The following is a 9,518-nucleotide window of genomic DNA, read 5'->3' on the forward strand; positions in this document are numbered from 1 at the left end:
CTTGCCTAATAGGTTAAATAAAAAATCTGTTATCTTTATTGGGCTAAATCAACCATTTAAATGTGGTTTTTTCATGATATTATTGATCTTTATGATCTTGTAGGATTATGAATCGGTCTATCGATTGATTCTCTTTTAGAATGGTCCATTCTAGGGGTGAATGTTCGATTTAGTCGAATCGAATTAAAAAATTTGAGTTATTTGAGTTGACGAATCATATTTTATGACTCGGTTTTATAAAATTTAAGTCCAGTCGAGTCAAATATTTGAATTTCTATTTAAATTTAATTATAAATATTTATAATATTATGAAATTATTTAGTTATAATTTAAATAGTATTTTATAATCATATACAATATATATACAGTTTTTTATATTTTTTCATATGTGATTTATGTATACCATAAAAAATCGAGGGACTCAACTCAAACTTCGATTTAAACTTTAAAATCAATCTACTAATTACTAAAATTTTCGTGTTATTTGAGTTTCTCTAGTTGTATTTTACAACTTGATTTGAATTTAAATTTTTTTAAGTAGAGTCGAACTTATGAAATTATAATTCGAACTCAATTTAAGTTGAATTTTTCTAATCGAATCTAGTAAAAAAACAATTTTTTAAATCTAATCGAATTTTGCTCATTCATCTCGTAGCCACTGTCATCTCTCGTAGCCGAACAACTCTCTCCCTAGTTTGATCTCAGTCAGCTTAATTCTCCTCCGGCAGTGCCTAACGTAAGCCCTTTATTGCCTTCAAGATTCCGACGGACCAGCAATTTTAATTAGTTACTTTTTGGATCCCTGTACTTAACTTGAAGATTTGATCTCTATTTGAGTCATGAAATTTTGAGTCGGTTTGTGCTATCTGCTCTCTGCTATATTTGATTTTCTGTTTTGGGTCCTACTGCTGATTCCTCTCCTCCTCCTCCAGGTCCTAAAGCAAGTCTTCTCTTGACTTGAAGTTTCAGGCGGACCAAATTAAATAAGGTAGTTTTTGAAACCCTAAATTTAACTTGAAGATTTGATTTGTTCATGAGTAATGAGGTTTTGGAGTTATCTTGTATCGGCATCTGCATCATTCTTTTATATTTAATTTTCTGTTTTCATTCCTAGTACTGCTTGACTTGTTACTGTCTCATCTCATACTATCTCTCCTTTTACTTTGTTGAGGAGATTTTTTTTTTGTAACAGCTATCGATTTAACTAAGTGGTAGACATTTTGGTTAAACTGCTATTTCCAGCCGCAATCTGCTTCTATTGATGTGAAATTTGTTCAAATCACTAGTGAGGTCTTACCCTAGTGGCCGGCTTGCCGCACACTGCAATGCCACAGCTATTTGAAACGCCGATTAGAATGCAGAAATTTGACTCTTTCTTTCTTTTCCCTTTCATTTTGTAACAGTTAATTGAAGGTTAAGGAAATAATGATCTATACGGCGATTGACAACTTCTACTTATCAGACGAGCAGCTAAAGAACTCACCTTCAAGTAAAGATGGCATAGATGAAGCAACTGAAACTACACTAAGAATCTATGGCTGTGATCTCATCCAAGAAAGCGGAATATTACTTAAATTGTAACTATTTCTTTATTTTTGGTTTTAATTTTAGTTATATAAATCAGATATTATAAGGAATATTATGATTACTTTCGGTTTCATTGATTTTCTACCTACAGGCGCCAAGCTGTCATGGCCACTGGCCGGGTTCTTTTCCATCATTTTTATTGCAAGAAATCATTTTCCCGCTTTGATGTCAAGGTTCGTCTCCTTTAATAATTTCTTTGGATGTTTTAAATTGGGAGCAAGAGAAGAATTAGCGTTAGTTGTCTACGATTTTATTTTTGTGTATGAGGAATTTGCCGTGTTACACATTTGAGTTGTAATGGTGGGTGTTTCTTATTGAGTTCACAGCCTAATTTCTTAAGCTTTCAGGAAATATGTTTTCTTTTCCTCCTGGTCAATAGAAAAATTGAAAAAATCTGCCCTTGTTTCATATTTTAATTTCTTTGCAGATAGTTGCAGCTAGCTCTTTGTGGCTTGCATCAAAATTAGAGGAAAGTCCTAGGAGAGCGAGGCAGGTTATCATAGTTTTCCGCAGAATGGAATGTAGAAGAGAGAACTTACAGATAGAGCATTTAGACCTATATTTAAAGGTGAGATTGATACGTTCTTATATATGGACAAATTGTAGGAATTATAGAGATGATTTGTTACCATTCCTATAGAGATATGATTTGTTACCATTCGTATAGAGATATGATTTTGTAAATAGATTTCTACAATCTCTTATTTTAAGAGATCATATCCTAGAATTATTATTTTTCATTTCTTAGAGTTTCCTACTTTAGAGAGATATTTTGTATATAAATATGTAATCTGTCATATTGAAAAGAATAAGAAAATACAAGAATTACTCTGATTTATATACCATTACTCTGATTTCTACATGGTATCAGCTTAGGTTACGGTTTCTTTCCAACCTAGACCACGTCTGCAACTTCTTCTCCTACATCTCCTTTGTTAACTCAGGAGATTATTTCAAATCCAGAAAATCTTTCTGATTCTAACACTCAAACAGAATCATCCGGTCTGGTTATTACATGCTATCGATTGAATGGCAACAATTTTCTTGAATGGTCCCAATCGGTTAAAATTTTTCTCTTAGGCAGAGAAAGATTGGGCTATGTTACTGGTGAAATCCAAAAGCCTGCTGTGACTGACAATGTTTTTTCTAGGTAGATGCGTGACAATGGTCAAGTTATGACTTGGCTCCTCAATTCCATGATCCCGAGTATCAGCAGAAATTTTCTTCTGTACAACACATCCGTTGAAATCTGGAGTGCAGTCCGCGAAACATACTCCAGCACTGATAATATTGCCGAGTTATATCACATTGAAAATCAAGCAACCACTCTCACACAGGGAACCATGCCTGTCACTCTTTACTACAATACCTTAACCGGCCTTTGGCAATAATTAGATTTGTATGCACAACATGATTGGGCAGATCCAAGAGATGCTACCCTTTACCAGAAAATTGTAACACAGCGAATACTTTTTCAATTTCTCCAAGGCTTAAACAAGGAATTGGACGAGGTTCGTGGCCGAGTACTGGCTATTTCTCCTCTTCCCTCCCTTCGAGAGGCTTTCGCTATTGTCAAGAAGGAAGAAAGTCGCCGGTGTGTGATGCTGCCTGATGAACCATATTCCACTCCTGAAGGATCTGCCTTACTTACTCATCAATCATCTAATACTTCGAAACGGGGGAGACCTTGGTGTGAACATTGCAAAAAGCCCGGCCACTCTAAAGAGAAGTGTTGGAAGATTCATGGTAAACCTCAGGACTGGAAGTCCAAGACCTCTCAAGATAATTAATCTAGCCTAGTCACTGCCAACTCTGTCACTCGCTTCACCAAAGAACAGATTGTTGAACTTCAGAAACTGTTTGAAAAGTTTCAGGGGCCTTGTGAAAGTAATCTGGTCATAAAAGAATCAGAAGGTAACCCTTATCCTACAACTTTTTTATCTTCTCAGTTGACTCCTAATTGGATCCTCGATTCTGGTGCAATGGATCATATGACTGGTAACAAGGGGTTGTTTTATAACTTTTTCCCAAACGTCGGTAAGGCAGTCAAAACGGCTGATGGTTCCATGTGCAAAATAGAAGGTCATGGCACTGTGGTTCTCAATGAACATATGACACTTAAAAATGTTCTCTTTGTATCAACTCTGGCTTGCAATCTCATTTCAGTTCGTAAACTTTCCATCGATTTGCACTGCTATGCAATTTTTATTGATATTGACTGTACTTTGCAGGCACTGAACTCGAAGAAGATGATTGGTAAGGCCAGCTTGCAGAATTGCCTCTACATCCTCCCTTCATCTACTACAACCGAGATCTCTAAATCGTTCACCGCTTTAGAACAAAATGATACCGTTATGCAATGGCACTTTCGTTTAGGCCATCCTAGTTTCCATTATCTTGCAAAGTTGTTTCCTACTCTATTCATTAATAAAAAGCCAACTTCTTTTTCTTGCAAAGTTTGCTCTCTTGCCAAACACACTAAATCATCTTATTCTCCTTCTAAATACAAACCTTCTCACCTTTTTGCCTTGATCCACAGTGATATTTGGGGTCATTCTCTGGTGAAGAATGTTGATAATTGTAAGTGGTTTATCACTTTCATTGATGATCACAGTAGGATAACTTGGACTTATTTGCTCAAAGATAAATCCGAAACTGCTGGTGTTTTTGCCCAATTTTATAACATGGTTCTCACTCAATTTGGAACCAAAATTCAGCTCTTTAAATCTGATAATGGCAGTGAATTTTTTGCTAAGTCTTTGGGTGTTTTTTTCAGGGAAAAGGGTATAGTTCAGCTTAGTTCTTGTGTTGGAACCCCACAACAAAACGGCGTTGCCGAAAGGAAAAATAGACACCTCCTTGAAGTTACTCGTTCACTTCTATTTACCACTAATGTTCCAAAATATTTGTGGGGGGAAGCCTTATTAACTGTCACATATTTAATCAACCGAATGCCTAGTAAGATTTTACACTTTAAAACACCTCAATCTATATTTTTACAATACTTTCCACATTTTAAACCTATATCCTCCATTCTACCTCTTAAAATATTTGGTTGTACTGTTTTTATCCAAAACACTGCTACTAATAAGTCCAAGTTAGATCCTAAGTCTATAAAGTTGTATTGGTTGGGTATTCTTCACTCAAGAAGGGTTATAAATGCTATCATCCTCCTTCTAAAAGATTTTTCACCACTATGGATATCACTTTTTATGAGCAGGATTCCTATTTCATTCAGGCTGAAATTCAGGGGGAGACATGGAGGGATTTTCAACCATATCAGGTATCTCCACCCATTTTTCATTCTCAACCTTCAGAATTGTCATCATCCTTGTCTTTACCTATAGATTTGTCACCTGTAACTACTCCCATTGATCCACCGGTAGTTCCTATCACTACTTCACCCATACCCACTTTAAATACCCTTCCTGAAAATACACGTACTCCCATTCAAAATCTTCCACAAACAACACCAATCAAACAACTCTGTTTCTATACAAGGAAAAGAAAACACATTCCTGAGGCTGTTTTGCAATCTGATTCTTGCCGAGAATTGGATTTGGGTCCAGCTGCCGAAATAGAAGAAGAAATCAGTAAGTCTACTTCCACTGCTCTAGATGACTTTCCTATTGCTATTAGAAAAGGGGTTAGACAGTGCACCAAGCATCCTATTGAAAAATTTGCTGGTTATAATTCTCTGATGCATTCTTTTCAAGCATTTACAGCAACCTTGGATAAAGAACAGGTTTCCACAAGCATAACTGAAGCTCTAAAAGATTCTAAATGGAGAAGGGCTGTTGAAGAGGAAATTTCTGCACTAGAGAAAAATGCTACTTGGACTGTTACAGACCTTCCTCAAGGAAAAAAGCTGTTGGCTGTAAATGGATCTTTGCTGTAAAGTATAACTCTAATGGTAGCATTCAACGATACAAAGCGAGACTAGTGGCCAAAGGTTTTAAGCAAACATATGGGATAGATTTCACAGAAACTTTTGCACCTGTGGCGAAGCTGAATACTGTTCGAGTTCTCCTAAGTTTGGCTGTAAATTGCGATTGACAATTACACCAACTTGATGTAAAAAACGCTTTTCTTAATGGCCAACTAGAAGAAGAAGTCTATATGAAAATGCCACCTGGCTTACAGTCTGCTGAAGGTAGCAACAAGGTTTGCAATCTCAACAAGTCTCTATACGGGTTAAAACAATCACCCAGAGCTTGGTTCGAGAGGTTCACTAAAGTCATCCTAAAAAACGGCTACAAGCAGTCTCTCGCCGATCATACTCTTTTCATCAAGGTAACTTCTACAAATAAGAAAACTATCCTTATTGTGTACGTAGACGACATAATTCTTATTGGAGATGATGAAGAAGAGATTTGCAATTTGAAGAAGTTGTTAAATAAGGAATTCGAAACTAAGGACTTGGGAAAGCTAAGGTATTTCCTAGGAATGGAGGTGGCAAGTCAAAAGAAGGACTTGTGATTAACCAAAGAAAATATGTACTTGATTTACTCAAAGAAACTGGTTTTCTTGGTTGTAAGCCGAATGATACACCAATGGAGGCAAGCTTGAAATTCAACAAAGAATATGGGTCCTTAGTAGACAAAGAGAAATTTCAAAGATTAGTTGGGAAACTAATTTATTTATCCTTGACAAGGCCAAATATAACATTTACTGTAAATGTGATAAGTCAACACATGACCAATCCTACTGAAGAGCATATGGCAGCAACAAATAGAATTCTCAAGTACTTGAAGAAAATTCTAGGACACGGTTTAATGTTTAAGAAAATACAAGACAGAACTGTTAAGATCTTTACAGATTCTAGTTGGGCCGGAGATCTTACTGAAAGGAGATCCACTAGTGGCTACTGCACCTTTGTTTGGGGAAATCTTACAACTTGGAGAAGTAAGAAACAATCTGTCGTTTCAAGAAGTAGTGCTGAAGCTGAATTCAGAGCACTAGCATTGGGAATATGCGAAGGAATTTGGCTACTTAAACTACTGAAAGAACTTGTCACTAATCAAGAGGATCACTTTGAAGTTTTGTGTGATAATCAATCTGCTATTCAAATTGCCAAGAACCCAGTTCAACATGATAGGACAAAGCATGTTGAGATTGATAGGCATTTTATTGCTGATCAAGTTAACAAAAAGACAGCCACACTTTCATACATTCTTTCAGAAGAACAAGTTGCAGACATTCTTACTAAGGCTTTGCCAAAGCCTGTTTTCAATAAATTCTTATTCAAGCTGGGATTATACAATGTATATTCTCCAGCTTGAGGGAGAGTGTAGGAATTATAGAGATGATTTGTTACCATTCCTATAGAGATATGATTTGTTACCATTCCTATAGAGATATGATTTTGTAAATAGATTTTTACAATCCCTTATTTTAAGGGATCATATCCTAGAATTATTATTTTTCCTTTCTTAGAGTTTCCTACTTTAGAGAGATATTTTGTATATAAATATGTAATCTGTCATATTGAAAATAATAAGAAAATACAGAGAATTACTCTGATTTCTATACCATTACTCTGATTTCTACACAAATTGAGCACTTCCTTTTCAGAGCACATTGGGTAGGCTTTCTTCATAGTGATTATTTCATATTTCCTGTTTTTTATTTGCAGAAATTTTCAGATTTGAAAGCAGAATTGAGCAGAACGGAAAGACACATACTGAAGGAGATGGGTTTTGTTTGCCATGTCGAGCATCCCCATAAGTTCATATCAAACTATCAACCCTTGGAACACCTCCTGAGTTGAGGCAGGAAGCATGGAATCTATTAAATGATAGGTATTTTTGCAATGCAACCCCTAACCAATTACAATGTTTCTCTTGTTAGTGCATGTTTTGTTTGCTCGTTTAGTTATTTTACATAATAAATATTGACTACTATGTTCTGCATTAATTCTATATGCTAAGCGTTCGTATGTAAACCAAGAAGGCTCTGCTGTTATGATTAGTTAATATTTGAAGTTATGTAGATAGTTCAATCCCGAATTGATAACTCTGTGGAAATAGATATTGGAATTTGTTCTTACCATAATGTTACAGTCGTTCCAGTGAATGTAGGAATTTCACGTGACAACCATGGAGCATTGATTTGAAAAATCTAACACCGAGCGTAATGTTTGTAGAGCAGATATTTTCTTTATGTAACTGGAAATAGGAAAAAATTGTGGCATGTGGGGTTGTATATGCTACTGCTCGCAGGTTCCAAGTACCCCTTCCTGAGAACCCACCATAGTGGAAGGCTTTTGATGCAGAGAGGTCTGGGATTGATGAGGTTTGTAGGGTTCTGGCTCATTTGTACAGCCTTCCCAAGGCTCAATACATCCCTGTCTGTAAGGACGGAAAACCATTTACATTTTCCACCAGATCTGCAGATTCACAATCTCAGACGACTCCAAAGGTAAATCCAACTTTTAGTTTCTCCCCCTTTTTTTAGTTTCACTGGTAGGACGTGCAGCTAAAATATATGTTTCTGAATTTTTTTTATTATATCTCCAAGCATGCGGTGATATGTGCAGAAAGTACTGCTAATGTCTTATCTAGGTGATCAGCTGGATCACTAATTTTATGGTTATGTAATGGCTACACCTATGTCATGAAAGAGTAAGGGTAGCATTGAGGAATTCCAGAACTTTATCATATGATATAGCTAGTTAGGTACTTTCGACATAAATGAGCTCTTTAGGGTAATCAAGCAAGGTCAAAGTGAAATTCTGTTACTGTTTTGCAGGAAATTCCCTCCGAGTCCGATAACTAATAATAATGCCAATGCTTCAGACACCAATGTAGTAGCAACTGACATGGAAACAGAGGGAGCCAAAGAAGCTAAAATCAAAATGGCTCTTGACAATCTGAAAGAATCCAAGCAGAGTGATGACAATCTGAAAGAATCCAAGCAGAGTGATGAGCATGCCTGCAGAGGGTGGTGCAAGAGAAGAACCCAGGCATAAATCCAAGTCTGATCATAAGACAGAATCAAGCGGAGAAAATAGCAAGGACTGGGAAAGGGAGAGGGACAGAGAAAGAGAGCGAGACAGGGAGAGAGCAAAGATCGTGACAGGGAAAGAGAGCGAGACGAGACTGAAAGGGACAGAGATAAACTCAAGGATCAAGGGCATCGAACAAAGGATTCAGGTTGTTTCTTTTATTCTTGTAACGTGAATAGATTCTATATTTCTGATTTTAATTACACTACCTCGTATATGATTTGTCTAAACCAGTAACTACTATGATCTTCTATTCAGGGGGGGGGGGCACTCTGAAAAATCAAGGCACCACTCATCACGTGGTATATGTTTCTTTAGCTTCCCACAAAAGTTTCAGTTTCACTATGGATTAGTTCACAATCTGAAACCTGTTTCTGTTTTCAGATCGTGATTATCGTGGCTCATCATATTCTTCAAGGGAGAAGGATGGCCACAGACATCACTCATATGCATAGAACAATCTTTAAGGCGATTCGCATCTTTGCTGGCACATTTGATTACAGTAGTAGGTTTGTTCTGAAGCAGTTGACCATCCACTTTTGAGTTTGGACCATCATCCAATCAATTATCACCAGTTATTGTTAATTAAAAGGATGGTTGGGATTGGATTATACCCACTTTTATAATTAATTAATACTAATTGAGTTGTAATAAACAATCTCTATAGCCTCTTCCGATCTTCAATAGCCATGTTTTGGGATGAGTAATAATTGAGTAGCCATTGACCTGCATTATTTCTTCTTCAAAGAAACAGAATATTTGTACATATAAATTATAATACTGTCTAATTTTCTACGCTAATATATTTATAACCTTTTAGATTCTTTAGTAATATTATTCTATTCTTGTCCGAACCATGGGTCCGGAATTGGGCTTCGACTTGAATGTAATGGTTAGAGTCGTTACCGGTCATTTATTTTACGAA

General features: G+C 36.3%; 1 pseudogene; it reads left to right on the forward strand.

The window, feature by feature from the left end:
• The first annotated feature begins 658 nt into the window (after positions 1–658).
• LOC120165092 lies at positions 659–9,296 on the forward strand (annotated as a pseudogene).
• The last annotated feature ends 222 nt before the right edge of the window (positions 9,297–9,518 follow it).

The sequence above is a fragment of the Hibiscus syriacus genome, unplaced genomic scaffold (assembly GCF_006381635.1).
Source record: "Hibiscus syriacus cultivar Baekdansim isolate YM2019G1 unplaced genomic scaffold, ASM638163v2 tig00111569_pilon, whole genome shotgun sequence".
NCBI lineage: Eukaryota > Viridiplantae > Streptophyta > Magnoliopsida > Malvales > Malvaceae > Hibiscus > Hibiscus syriacus.